Below are 15,065 nucleotides of genomic sequence, written 5' to 3'. Positions count from 1 at the left end.
CCCATTACACATTTACTAAGGGACATTTGTGGGTTCTACATTAACTAAAGGTGCCCTGTTGGTGTAGTAGGTTGCTCATTGGGCTGATAACCCTGAAACCCACAGGGGGTGTTCTACCCTGTCCTCTAGGGTGGCTTTGAGTTGGAGTCCGCTTGATGGCAGTTGGAGGAAAGAAGCACTTGAACTCTGTCTGCCTGCCCCAGTCCTGATGTGCAGGTCACTTAGCCGAGATGGAGAAAAAGCAAGTCTGGCGTATTCCTTAGCATTGGCTCTTTCTGTAGTTTACACACAGCATATTTCTCACATTGTTTTAAACTTTTCCAGAAGGTAGTAGACAGAGTGTTTTAACTAGGAAAGCCACCCTATGCGCTGAAAGAGATTAAAACAGAGAAAAGGAACTAGACCTTGAGGTAGGTGTGTGAGTACTCTGTGGTTCCAGAGCAGAGGGCCGTCCCACGAGACAGTGGCCATCACTCACGGGGAGCCCTTTCTGAATGAAGCAACAGGCTTAACTCATCCCCATTGCCTCTCCCCAAAAGCTACACTTGGTCCAACGGCTCCCATGCTCTGGTTGATCTTTGATTTCCACAGATCACCTTTTACTCAGCAATAGGAAACGACTCAGTACAATAAAACCAGTCACTAGGGGGCACCGCTGGTTAACCTGCTGGTCTTTGACTGATGACAACCACAGTCACAACCATCCCATTGGAGAGTCGAAGGACTACCCCAGTTGCCCCATGTCAAAAGGGTCCCCACTGCCAAGCGATTGCTTGTCTCCCTTGTTCCCAGTGGTAAGTACCGAGAAGATGAGGCCTGGCTGCAGTATCGCTTCATAACCAACAAGCGGCTTTTAAAAGGGACTGATGTCATTGTAATAAGTGACACTGGGCTGTTGGGCACGGGGTTCTCCATTGTTATAAAGGGGGTTCGGAAGGTAGACTGGGTAGCACTGTTACTACAAAGTCGATGAAATCTGTTGCTAAGGGAAAGATTACGTCCCTGGCTGTCATCCTCTGCCGGGCGTCTCCTGCCTCCTTTTCTCATACTTGCCTTGGAGCTTTCCTGGGATTTGGGTGTCTTTAAACAATCGGCCACTAGATGGTGCTGCCTATCTTTTTATCTGCCACTGAGCTGGCGAACGCCAATTTTGAGCCTTGAAAGATAGAGGGCAAGATTTCCTTAAAAATAACGGATCGCCTCCAAACCATAGGAGCGGAAAATGTTCCTGAACGGTTTAGTCTTTGCCTTGTAAGGCTGCGCTTGCAGGAAGGAAAAAAAAAATACATATGAAGGAATATTGCAAAAGCCTGTGTGTGTGTGTGTGTGTGTTCACATGCTCACACATTGGCAATGATTTTATTCTGTACTTTGAAAGATAAGCACTAGAAATCATCATGGAAAGAATGTAAGTTTTCACTCAAAATGTCCCGTGTTTTGCTGTTGCCCTGGAAACGATACCTTCCATCGGTGTCATTTATTGTCCCTTTAATGTCATCCTTGTCATCACATAAATCCTGCCTCGTGACCACCCCATGCGTTTGCACAGTAGAACTCTGCCCCATAGGGATTTCCCTGGCTGATTTGGTGGTCGATCACCAGGCCTTTCTTCCAATGTGTCTCTGGGGGGGGGGGGACTCAAACCTCCCACCTTGCGGTTAGCAGCCCAGCACTGTTGGCAGCCCTTGGGCTCTCCATTTGCCAAACCAAAAACCAAACCCATTGCCACGAGTCCGTTCCGACTGATGGCAACCCTATAAGACAGAGCAGAGCTGCTTTGTAGGGTTTCCAAGGCTGTACATCGTTATGCAAATGAACAGTCACATCCTCCTCTAGAACAGCAGGTGGGTCCCAACCCCCACCAACCATTCAGCTATCAGTCAAATGCTTAAACATGGTGTCACCAGGCATGTGCATCTGTTTACCAATTAAAAACCAAACTCACCGCCACTGAGTTAATTCTGACTCATGATGGCTCCACAGGACAGGGTAGAACTGTCCCTGTGAGGTTTCTGAGACTGACTCTTAGGGGACTCGAAAGCCTCTCTTTCCCCTGCAGAGCGACTGGTGGGTTTGAACTGCTAACCTGGAGGCTAGCAGCCCGGCTTGGAACCACGATGTCCTCAGGGCTCCACTGACCCATTAGCAGCTATGAAATGGGGATTTACAGTGAGCATTCTTCCCATGGAGTAGAAAAGAGGCACTCATGCTCAGAGGCTGGGGAAGTTAGTCATCTGGAAGTCATCAAAACCACTTAGAGAAACATTTGATGTCACTGTTGTAGAGACAGGTCATGTTTCAAGGTCTTCCCTTGGGCTTGAACTGTGAAGGACTGAGCTGGACAAGGAATCCTTATTCCCAAGGTAGGTCTCGTGGCTGCCTTCGCACAACCAGAAAGGCTGGACCGTCCTACCTGCCCCTCTCACTTGACCCTTGGCTGCCGGTGCTGCTTCTATTTCTTTTCCCAGCTTTGCCTTTGTCTCTTTTCCCTCTGACCAAACCCTCGCTCTCACCCACGTGTGGCCGCTGCCCAAACAGTGTGCTGCTTTTTAAAAATCTCCTTTGTTATTTCTCCAAGTTTCCTCTAAAGCAAGCAAGCCAGTGTGGCGGGGATGCGTTGGGAATAGCGCATTCCCATTCACAGAGAACAGAACTTGTCCGTGGTGGGCCCTGATGTCACGGCCTGCAACCACCTCTTCACCTGGAAGTGGGGAGGGGGGAGAAAGGTCACCTGAAGCCGGGGAAAGGGGAGCTCCCTGGTGCTGGATCTACGGGCTGATGAGATGCGGTGTGACAACCCTACTCCAGCTACCCGGCGGTGTGTCCACCCTCATTAATATCAACACTGCGGTGCCACTGCCCATTGGTTCTCCGGGCAGCAAGCACCGACATACACCACCCACTCACATTCTTGTGTGGCCGCCCAAGCCTTCCCTTGGTCTCATGTCATTAGCACCCCACCCGCTCCCCCCGCCCCTCATCTACTTGACATGCCCTCTCCAGAATTGTGTTCACTGGGTTCACATTTCCTAAAGGAGCTCATGGGACCGCTGTCTGGGTGCAGGGCACCGGGTCTTTCCTTCCAAGGTATTGATAGGGGGGGGGGGTGTCTGCACCACCAGCCTTTAGGGTTAACAGTCACGTGCACCCTGTCTGCACACTTAGGGACCTTAGACAGGAGAGTTGCTTACTTACTATAATTGTTCGGTAGCAGGATAGGCACAGGGTTGCACTTCTTCATGCGTGAAGGCCCCTGCAGGAGGTTGGAAGAGAATCCAGGCCTTAGCCAGCCATAAAGACTAACTGGGCATGCGCCAATTCAAGCGTGCCAGGTGGGCGGTACACCTGGGCAACTCAAACTAGGCCCAGGTGGGCTTAATTCAGCCAATGAGGGTCAACCAATACCTTCGATCATGCCTCCCCAGCCTGATGCTTAAATACCTTGGGGTGAGACAGCAGATCTCTTCTACCCCCCACTTTTCCTCTGCCTGCCCCCCTTGACTGGGCTCCTGTGCCTGCTCAGTGGTGCTGCGGCCTCTCTCTGGCCTCAGGCCACCACGAGTGGACATGCAGTCCCATGAGGTCGCCCATGTTTAGTGGCCGTATTCAGTGGTGAGACCTGGGGCACCTTCCACGTGGTTTGGCGTGTACTCTTTTGAGACTGTAAAACCTGAAACTTCTTCCTTCTTTTATAAAAACCCACTTGGATCACAAACCAGACTTTGGGGTGAATTCTTTCTTGTGCGAAGCCAAGAACAGAGGTATTTCCCACTGCAGAAATCTAACATAACGATTGACAGTGATGTAAAGAAAAGCCACAAAAAATCCTTTGAGAAACTCAGTGAAAGGGTGAGTGCTGGGCATGGTTTGGGCTAAGTGGGCCATAGATTTCTCTGGCTTGAGATTTCTTAGCTGTGATGGTGTAGTGACTAGGCCTTGGGCTCCACGCATTTGAAACCACCAGTTCGAAACCACCAGCAGCTCAGCTGGGCTTTCTCCTCCGGGAAGTAGCTACTGGCTCAGAAACCCACAGGGGCTTCCCTGTGAGTCAGCATTGGCTCATGGCGGGTTTTTGAGAGACAGGAGCAGGAGTAAGAATTCAGAAACAAAACTAAATGGCAGTCTGTCTGAAGAGGCCTCTCCGAAAGACAAGGGACATTTTCAGCTCCTGAAGTGGCCAGTTTAGTGCCACCCTGGCTGGGCTGAGATGTTTATAGTGGGAGAAAGACAGGAAACTTTGATGGGAGAGGTTTGCTCACAGGAGGGTTTGCTCTTTTGCCCAGACATTAAAAAACGCACTGGGGGGCCTCATAGGAAAATGATGGTGGTGAGTTTCAGAAGGCCTTAGGCATAGCCTTTGATTGATCCTCCATTCAGGTCTGCATCGTTACCATGCGCTGAGCTCCGTTAAACAGAACGATGATTAACTACAACCCACCCGCACCATCCAGCCCTTTTGCTTTTTCAAAAGGACCGCCCAAACAACAGATTTGTTGTCTCAAGGATTGGTTTTGATACAATGGGCTCACTTGATTACAATGCCACATGCCTGGAATACTTTTCCTGAAACTGATCAGGCCAGGAGGGAGACTCGGAGGAGCAAGAGGGGGGCAGTGCAAATGCCCTCTGGGGAGGAAACGGAGAGCACTTCAAAGCACTTGGCCTTGTGATTAATAATAAAAGGAAAAAAGACTCCCGTGGAAGTGATAGGGTCCGCACTTGAGCCTTGCATTTTAACGTCCCTGCAAAGGACGTTTCTGCCCACCAGCAATGTGAACACATGGGCACAAGACTCTGCATTGTCTTTACCCCTTCTCTCCTAGGGAGGCGTTTCAGAGAACCAAAGGAAGACAGATGTCCTTAGAGAATCACGTTCGACTCTACCCCTTTCAATCAATGGACTGAAGACGTTAGAAAGGTTGTATCCCTTTTCTTGATGGAACCACTGCCACCAAAGATAGCTTGTATTCCTGCTGCATTTTATGATTGGGTGTTGCCAACACGAGCCGCCGTGTCAAAACTCCAAACACCTTGTTCTCATTCCTGCCACACACCCACAGGACAGTCAAATGAGATAAACTGAATTTTGTGCTAAAGGAGAAGATGGCATTGCGCGATTTCCAAAAGATTTCATTGACTTCTTTTCCCTGTGGGATTTTAAAATCCCACTGGTTTGGGGCTAAAGATGCCATTCAGGATTCTAGGTTACCTGCTGTCTCGCTGACTGATTCGTCTGAAGATGCTGCTTGGTCTCTCTCTACCGGCTTGTCCCCATTTTGTGAAAATACAGTGGTACTGTCACTTTGGAGGAGGGTTGTGGTGAATATGAGTGAAATGTTTGTACTTTGTTTTCATCCCTCTTCAAAGTCATTGGAACATGTCTCAGGCTGTATAGACGAAGAGAATGCGTATTGTACGCCTATCTTATTCATTTTCAAAGGTCTGCCCAGGCGAGTGGCAGAGAACGGAGTACTTTGGTGGATGTACGATCTAGAACGGCACAGTGCAGCCTAGAGTGATATAAGGAAAAGATGACCTTCACAGGCCTCGGCTTCTAGGCGTTGGGATATGTCAAGGTTATCAATCGGAGCCCTGTGCATCCACTCCGATAGCCTCTCCCTGTCAGATCTGAGCCCAGCTTTCTGTGAGGATGCAAATTCTAGCCCTAAAATATGCAACAGTCCTTGTAACCAAAATCATTCGAACTCTGCATATCAATCATTGTCACTAGGTGCCCTTGAGTGGACCGGGCCTTATAAGCTAGAGCAGTCCTGCCCCCAGAGGGTTTTCTAGGCTGTAATCGTCCCAGGACCAGGACGCCAGGCCTTTCTCCCACGGGGTAGTCACGAGCTTTAACTATTGTACCACAGCAGCTCCTGGGTACCTACACACGTGCATATGAGGAATCATTCTGGTGAAAATGCTAAGTGCATCTGTAATTGACGTGGAGTCTCTCCCCACCCCAATCCCCCAGGCACATTTCAAACAGGCCTGACTGATGTCATGGTGATAAACCTTCCCCTTTCAGTCAGCCCTTCTTCATTAGCCTAAAACCATTTCATATTAAATGAGCACATCTTTGGAAAGACGGCTCAATTCATTTTCACTGGATATGCTGCATTGCATTTTGCCTTTGATCTGCGAAAAAGGATCCACCAGTTACTTTCAAAGCTGTTAGAGACATGCTGGCTATCAAGAATGAGCCAGGCTGGCTCAAAAGTTTCCAATTGGACAAACATTGCCTAGGCACCAACCACTACGTACTAGAGACTGTTCTAGGTATGGGACATGCAGAAATTAACTCGTCCTTGCCCTCTGCTTTTGTCCTCATGAAAACTACCAATACAGGACTCCTGGCCAGCTAGTGTCCTTACTTTTCTGTTTATTCCCAAGGGCCATTGATAGACCAGGCCTGTCTAGTTTAAAACCAGTTAATTTACTCGCTTGCCCACTGAGATGGTTAGTTTATTGTGCCACAATGGCCGATAACCACATGTGGAGCTAATTGAAGGGCAGAGGGATAAATGGCTCAGTGAGCCTCCCCTTTCTAGTTCTCGGGTCTCTTGCTTTCTGATGGTCGGGCCAGGGTGCAGCCGCCTTAGCCAGTTTCCTGCTTCAGCTGGTAAAGCTCACTTTCTGCAAGACATCCCTGAGGAGAAGCCGCATGGACCTACCCCAGTGTAGCCCTGGGTGCTGAAGCAGCCCTGTGGAGACCCCTGCCAGCGCTGAGATGCTTACATGCTCACTGATTCGGCTCTCCTCCTGCAGTCGGCATCATAGTGTGTGTTTTGTGAGATGGAGGAGGACTTTGTGGATTGGTGTTGGACATATGGATTAATGTTGGACTTGTGGGTTTGGGCAGCACTGGGTTGGGATGTTTTCTTGATGTGCACTTAACCTTTATATAAAACTCTCTCTTATTCATGAGTTTCTGTGGATTTGTTTCTCTAGAGTACTCAGACTAACACACCCACTTAGCAAGACTTGACTGAGCAGCTCCATCGTACCAGGAACAGTGCTGGGTACCAGTTGGAACATCGGGGGCCGTCCAGCTGACTCTGACTCATGATGGCCTCCTGTGAATCGAAGTAGAACTATGCTCCAAGGGCTTTCAACAGCCGGGTTTGGGGAAGCCCATCCCCAGGCCTTCCTTCAGAGGTGCCTCTGGGTCACATCAGACCTTCATAGTCAAGTGCGTTTGTCATTTGCCTCATTGTGCTGCTGGGACTGCAGACGAGATCATGAGCCAGACCAAACCTAGTTCCTGTTCCCGGAGCTAACGCTCCTGTGAAGGAGAACTCCATAGATCAAAGAATCCTCTCCTGGCCAAATGTAAAATTGCACCTATGGCTGGAGTGGTAGAGAAGCGCTCAGTGGATATGATCGTCCTGGGGGGGGGGGGGGGCGGAGCAGGAGAGCGAATGCAGCTGGGAATCAGAAGGTGGAGAAAGGAGAGCTCTCAGGGAGCAAGGCACCCAGAAGCAGATGATGCGGCCAACTCTGAGAGACTAGGGCGGGAGAGAAGAAGCATGGATCAGTGCAAGGTCAGATTAGAAAAGGTAGCAGGAGCCCAGTCATGGAGGGACTGGCAAAAGGTGAAGTGGCGACATGACCAGACTTCAAATTTGGAAAGACCTCTCTGGCTGCAATGGAGCCATGCCGGATGTTATAACTCCGGGGAATTCGTGCTAGAGGAGCACGTGTGAGGTGTTCTCTGTCTTGGTGCATACATGCATGGCACTGTGCTATGCCATCTCCGATCAGTCCTAGAGGACAGCATCATGGCTGGTCTTTATAATGGGGTTACTTCCCTGTGACATCTACGGTGAATACAATGTTTTAATGTGTTATCTATCTGGAATAGCAAAGTAGAGAAGCATAAGCAAATTCCAAACACGGACATCAAGTCACTTCCTCCTCATCAAGCCTGTGAGTCTCTGAGGATACAACTCTATGAGAGCAGAAAGCCACATCTTTCTCCCGAGGAGCGGCTAGTGGTTTCACAATGCTGACCTTGAGGATTGCATCTGACCTTGTGGATCGGAACCCAGTATATAGTCACTACATCCCCGGGACGCCTCACAAAACCTCTAGTGGAGTTGAACTGATAACGTTGAGGTTATCATTCTCTGTTAGTCTGGGTTGACTAGAGAAATAAACTCATATAGACACTCATTTGTGTATAAGAAAGAGCTTTATAGCAAAGAGTAATTGCATATTAATGCATCCAAGCCCAGTCCAGTTCTAATCCGTAAGTTTGATTTTATCCCACATGTGCGATACTAGTCTATAAATTCCTCTTCAGACTCATATAACTCATGCAATGACACTGAATGCAGGAAGGTCACAGACTGGTGGGTGGAAAATCTTATGGATCCAGTGATGGTAGAGGCATCTCAGCGCTGGCATGGGTCTCCATGTGGCTTCTCCAGCGTAACTCCATGTGGCTTGTTAACAGGCACATCTCAAAGGGAGTGAGCATGTGTCCCGCCTCCAGCGGAATTTATCTCCTCAGCACCTCCCAATGAGGTCATCAAGCTGCAACCTGATTGACAGGCTAACCTCCACCCCTTCGCTCTTAATAGTCTCAAATTGACAATCGATCGTGTAACTACCACATATGCTACCACATAACCCACTACATCTCCAGAGCCAGTCTTGTATAAGCATGATAGAGTGAGAGAGATGATAAAATAATACGGAAAAGTCCTAAAACTCTGCTTACTTGGCACACAGTTTTCTTCACATGCATAGAAAGCATGGCTGTCTTGGTCACAAGATAGCCTCAGTGACCGGACCTGCTGGCACCCTCGTTCCTTACCCTGTGAGCAACTGGAAAACCCTGGCTCATTGCAATGAAAATGGGGTCTCCATTATAGAACGAGGCGGAGTCCTCGTGTTGTCCTGGTTATGCACTGGGCTGCTAACTGCAAAGTCAGGAGTTCAAAACCACCAGCGGTTCCCTGGGAGAAAGCTGAGGCTTTCTATTCCCATAAAGCATTACAACTTCAGAAGCTTACAGGACTAGCTCTATCCTGTACTGTAGGGTCACGGTGAGTCAGCAGTGAGTTTGGTTTATTCTAGAACTGATCACTGGCATAAGTCCTTGAATTCGGTTAAGGCATGATGGGTGCAGAGCCAATGAAAGAAAAGGCAGCTTCCTCACTAGGGAGATACATTTGTGGTCTTGTTTGATAAGCACAGTCTGCATGTGCTGGCTTAGCTGTTCCTCCGATGCCATTTCTTCCCTATTTCGTTTTCTGATCAAGTTAGTGTCAGATCCCACCCTGGGGGTGCTCCTCATAAGGCCTGGAGTGATCGTGGTGACCTGAATCATGGGACGCTGGGATTATTCCTTGTTGGTGTTTGGAGAGTATGAGGCCGGACAGAGGAAATCCAACTATCGCAGGTTTGGCCTTTGTGCAAATGGAGACAGTGTTGTGACATTTCTGTTTACGTAGAGATTCAGTTCTTATCTCTTACACTGTGGAGGGTTGTTTGTTGTATCGTTGCTACTTCTGTGCTCAGTCAATAATAGAAGTTTCAATAGCTAGAATGACCAATGACCAATGCGCTGCACTGGTCAGGGCTCATCTGCAAAGAGCGGAACCTGCTCTGGCTAGTGTAAGGGGAGAATGATTTATTGCACGTTGTTCGATGTTTTCCAGAGCTCCTGAAGAAATCGAAGAAACTCAAGGCTGAATTTCCAGAAACATATTCTCAAAGTCATACTACAGAAATGGACCATCAAGGTGTTGCCACGTGCTGTACCATCAGTCCCTAGAGGCCACATGCCACTGTGTGTCCCACTCTGTGTTAGGCGGACTCGACTAGAGAAACAAATCCAGTGACACTGATATATGTGTAAGAAAGAGCTTTACTGATGGTGCTCGGCTATCAAAAGCTATAGTGTCTGGGGTCTTAAAGGCTTGAAGATAAACAAGTGGTCATCTAGCTGAGAAGCAACAAAGCCCACATTGAAGAAGCACACCAGCCTGTGTGATCACGAGGTGTCAAAGGGATCAGGTACCAGACATCAAAGAACAAAACATCATATCGTTCTATGAGGGGAAGTGCGGAGTGGAGACCCAAAGCCCATCTGTAGGCAACTGGACATCCCCTACAGAAGGGTTGCAGGGAGGAGATGAGCCAGTCAGGATGCAATGTAGCAACAATGAAATATACAACTTTCCTCTAGTTCTTTAATGCTTCCTCCACACCAATATCATGATCCCAATTCTACCTTACAAATCTAGCTACACTAGAGGATGTACACTGGTACAGATAGGAACTGGAAACACTGGGAATCGAGGACAAATGAATTCCTCGGGGCCAGTGGTGAGAGTGGCGATACCAGGAGAGTGGAGGGAAGGTGGGGTAGAAAGGGGGAACCAATTACAGGGATCTACATATAACCTCCTCCCTGGGGGATGGACAACAGAAAAGTGGGTGAAGGAAGATGTCAGACAGTGCAAGACATGACAAAATAATAATAATTTATAAATTATCAAGGATTCATGGGGTGGGGGAATGAGGAGCGGATACCAAGGGCTAAAATAGAAAGCAAATGTTTTGAGAATGATGATGGCAACAGATGAACAAATGTGCTTCACACAATGGATGGATGTATTGATTGTGATAAGCTTTGTACGAGCCCCCAATAAAATGATTTTTTTAAAAAGAGTTTTATACCAAGAAGTAATTACATACCAAGAACCCATCCCAGTCCAACTCAAGTCCATAGTCTGATATTAGTCCATAATTTCCTCTTCAGACTCACAGAGTCCCGTGCAATGATGCAGAATGCAGGAAGATCACAGGCTGGTAGATGCAGAGTCTTGTGGATCCAGTGGTGGTGGTAACATCACAGGGCTCTGGCAGCAGTCAAGGTCAGCCAGCGGGAAGGTGAAGGCAGAGAGAGAAGGGGAGGCTCCCAGGGCCCTCCTTATGAGAAGGCCATGCCCACAGGGAGGCCCCCTCAGGCTGTGACCTTCTTGACAAGTTGGTTACTACCCGTCCACTTTTGTATATCTTCAAGTTGACTTGAAATTAGGTAATGGCCACACACCCCAGTCTGCCTTCTCCCTGCTGTGTCTACACCAGCACAATGGATGCCCAGCACCACACCTGTCCACTCTCCTTCAATTCTGAGTCCAAGTCCCAGGCGATTTCTTTGATTTGGTCAAACTGCAACCTTATCAGATGCCCTAAGCACAGGGGAGTTTGATGGATATGTCCCCTCCACCACTCCCCATAGAGAACGATGTCATGAAGAGAATTATGGGTGGCACAGACAGTAACAAGTAACATTGTGAGGGTGGGTGTGATTGTGTGTGTGTGTGTGTGTGTGAGACACCAAAATGATGTCATAGAAATTGTATGCAGTTTCATCATAAATATACTATTTTTATAAATTATCCCTGTCGTGAGAGCAACCAAAACATTTATTTTTTTGAAAAACCAGCTCACCTATATCACTATACCTACAAAGCTAAAACCCTGTGCTAATTTATGTTCGGAACTTTCTAATGAGCTCTGGCCAGGGCTGTCACTATTAGCCAGTTACAATGATGCTTCAAGTCATGCGGTTTTGTCTGCAAGCTCGACAGCCACGCACTGTTTTTGTTGCTGCTTTTTGGTATTTTTATAGTGGCTAATTTTGTCACCTTTTCTGGTACACTCACTGCAATATTATGGTAATTAATATTTGTGAACCTATTATCAGTCACTTTTTTGACAATGGAGTAGTAATTAAATGAAAAGGAGAAAAATCACAAAAGGCTTTGGCTCCGTTACTAATCATGTTCTCATTGATAATGTTGTCATTCAGGTAAAAAGATTTTACAAAACCATTTCATTGTCAGCTTTCATATCATCTTAAGAACTAAACATTTAAGCCATTTAAAACCGTATCGCATGTCATTCTTTGATTGCCAAGGGCAAAAAAACCTAACTAAGGATTCTGTATGTACAGGAAGGGGCCCATGGAGGCAGGCACCATGAGTGACCACGCTGGCTGACTCCCACCCTCGTGATGCCCACTTGACTGGGAGGCGGGAATAGCCATGGAGCAATCCAGCCTGCCCAGTCAGCCACAGATGTCTATCACTCACTCACTGCAATGAAGTCGATCCTGACAAATAGCAAGCCTATAAGACAGGGTAGAACTGCCCCTGTGGGTTTCTGAGACTGTAACTGTTTATGGGAGTAGAGTCGATCCTGGTGATGTGGAAAGAACTCTCCTACATTTATCCATGAAGTGTTCTTAGAGATAAAAGATAAATATCTGTTTTCGGGTTTTGGTTCTTTTATAAAGTCTTTTTTTTTGTAAACAGTAAAGTTTTATACAAATATAAAGTTATGCACCTTCAAAGCTACACTTATTCAATTAAACAAAACACCCTTTAAAAAATTTAACAATGTAAAAATACAATCACAAAATAATCTGTTAATTAAAAGATTCCAACAAAATTTACAGTATCTACAACAGAATTTCAGGTGCTACAAATCGGGTCCTGTCCTGTGCATGTTGTTTAATTTACAGTTAAATACATTACTTTAAAGAAATATTATTAATATAAATACGTGATTTGCAAGATCCCATCAGAGCAAGAAGATTCATCTAGCAGAATGTCTTTATTATGACAAATATCTCAATAACTATTCTCACTATGACATAAGAATAATACTCTGAGTGTAAAAGATCAATTTAATTTAGCCAAGTACCACTGAAGTGCTTCTAAGAAATTCCTAAGGTAAATGTGGCTAGCCTATCCAAGATCCATGACATTTCCCTTAAATACAAGCGCTGACAATTCCAATGATACGAATTGGGCCTTCAGTACATATTACACATAAAAGGAAAATTTTAGAAGCTCTAGTTAACACAACTGGCCCAAATTTGACTTGTACTTTCTCATGTACATTTAGGATGAGAATGATTTCTAACACACAGTCACACTACAGTGACTATTCTCCATGGAAGTGTTTCTTTCTTCTTAAGCTCAAGAGAAATAATACTCAGAGAGCCTTTAGACTAAGAGCATCCTTCTACAAATAAATGTGAATCAAAATGCAAGTCTCCAGCACATGTACATATGCACACCAGCACTCACATTCATATGGGAAACATGGACATCATAAGACCATGTGTGTGCACAAGCACACCAGGAAGTAGATGCTGACATGTTTCTCGTGGTGCATCCTCAACTTCTACAGAGGAAAGAAAAACTTACCATGAACACTACTTGTTTTTGTTTAAAATAAAAATCATAAGTGAAAAAGCAAACCCAAAACTACTCTTTGCAACAGGTACAAAGCTCTAGAAGGTTCCATGAGCCAAGGATCATTTCCGTTGTTCCCCATTGTAACAGGGCAAGTAGGCTTCTCCTCTTTAGGAAGTTTGCTCCTCTTCCAGGTTTTGTCTTAAAAACTGCTTTCCAAGGTAAGAGGTAGCCATACTGGTTAAATTCTTTCTGTTGCCTACTTTACACCTGATGTAGCCATACAGGTTGGCACCTTGTAGCACCACACCCATGATAACCACTGCCAGCCATTTGATTCTGAAGGAGAAAAGAGCACTGAAAGCAAATATCACCCACAGCATGGGGCATGTAATGAGCCCTAACCAAAAAATTCTGGATTCAGCTTCTGAAACAGTTTTGCTCTCTGGAGAGGAGGCCTTTCTGGCCTCAAACATCCAATGGCTCTTTCCATCCTCATCGATATGATTCCACCAGCGCAGGCCAACCATTAGTCTGCCGGTGACATTCTTCACTGCCCAAAAGTCACATGACAATAATAAAATAATCGTCACCATACAGGCAATAAAGCTGGTGTTGAACAATTCACAGAGCAGATAAACTACAATCGCACTGACCCGAAAGAATAAATGGAAAAATGATGCCACTGGGTGTCTGACTTTGGATTTTTTGGATCGATTTGTTGTCTCCTCCTCTGCATCAAACAGGGACACATCTTCAGTGTCATCATTACTGTCCTGCTGCAACATGGCGGCCCTGCCCTTTTATAAAGTCTTATTATAAAGTTTTAATGGAAGGCAAGCTGTGTTAGTCGGAAAAGACTAGAGAAACAAATTCATGGACAAATGATCTCCGGATCTATTTCCATGAAGATCACAGCCCAGAAAATCTGAGGGGGCAGTTCGACTCTGTCACGCTGAGTCGGCGCTCAGGAACACCAAGTATCTCTCCCAGTGGGCAGCACTGGGCACAGCCATGCCGTCCATGCCGCCCACGCTCCTCACACAGCTCAGCTTCGTTTCCCCCAGTTGCGCTCCCAGGTTTGGGCCCAGCATGTCTCACACCTCTGGATGGCAAGACGGATCGACAAGATTGACAAGGCGTGAATGGACCGTCTGCTAATTCTCAGCTATGGTCCACCCCATTCCTTTGGACTCTTCTCACATGGGTTGAGAACTTTGCCCAAGTTTTCTTTGAATTCCCTCTCTTAAAAAATAAATTTGGGGTGCAGAGAGGGGAGCAAATAGCAATACGGTCCTTCCTTTTAAATATCTTCTCAAAGACACAACGCAAGTTCTTAGGGTGGCGAGAAATTCTCGCGTGGTCTTCCAGCCTAGCGTTTCTTGGGATGGTTTGTGAAACGTTTGTTACGTACGTAGGCTGGTTTGGGGGTTGAAGACCATGGAGGTGGTTCTGACGCACGGTGACCCAGGGGGGTTTCTAGGCCGGGGTCTTTCTGGGAGCCAATGGCCTGGCCTTTCCTCACAATGGGTTTCCATGCCTACCCACGGTGCTCCCCAGGCTCCTCTTTTTAGTCACAGCCAAAACAGTGTGAATGTTGAACAAAATTTTGAACAACCCCCCAAAATTTTGTTTAATACTATAACATCTGATTTGATAAAAATTCTGTTTTCACGTGCAACTTTGAATGGCTTTCTTATCAGAAGCCAATGCCAAGCATAAGATCGATTGATCTCACCCCCTTTTCCAAATTCATCTCTGCCCTGCTGTAGCTTGTGCTGGCGTGTCCTTAGCCTTCCATCAGTGGCTCCGCAGCCTCTTTCCACTCCAAGTTTTCAGTGA

The 15,065-nt window shown here is 46.7% G+C and overlaps 1 pseudogene; it reads right to left on the bottom strand.

Moving 5' to 3' along the window:
- Positions 1-13,200: 13,200 nt before the first annotated feature.
- LOC142451304 (Golgi apparatus membrane protein TVP23 homolog B pseudogene) lies at positions 13,201-14,016 on the bottom strand (annotated as a pseudogene).
- Between the last annotated feature and the right edge of the window lie 1,049 nt (positions 14,017-15,065).

This window comes from Tenrec ecaudatus, chromosome 6, assembly GCF_050624435.1.
Source record: "Tenrec ecaudatus isolate mTenEca1 chromosome 6, mTenEca1.hap1, whole genome shotgun sequence".
Lineage (NCBI taxonomy): Eukaryota > Metazoa > Chordata > Mammalia > Afrosoricida > Tenrecidae > Tenrec > Tenrec ecaudatus.
Note: the sequence above shows the minus strand (reverse complement) of the source record. Positions and strands in the feature narration are given on the sequence as shown.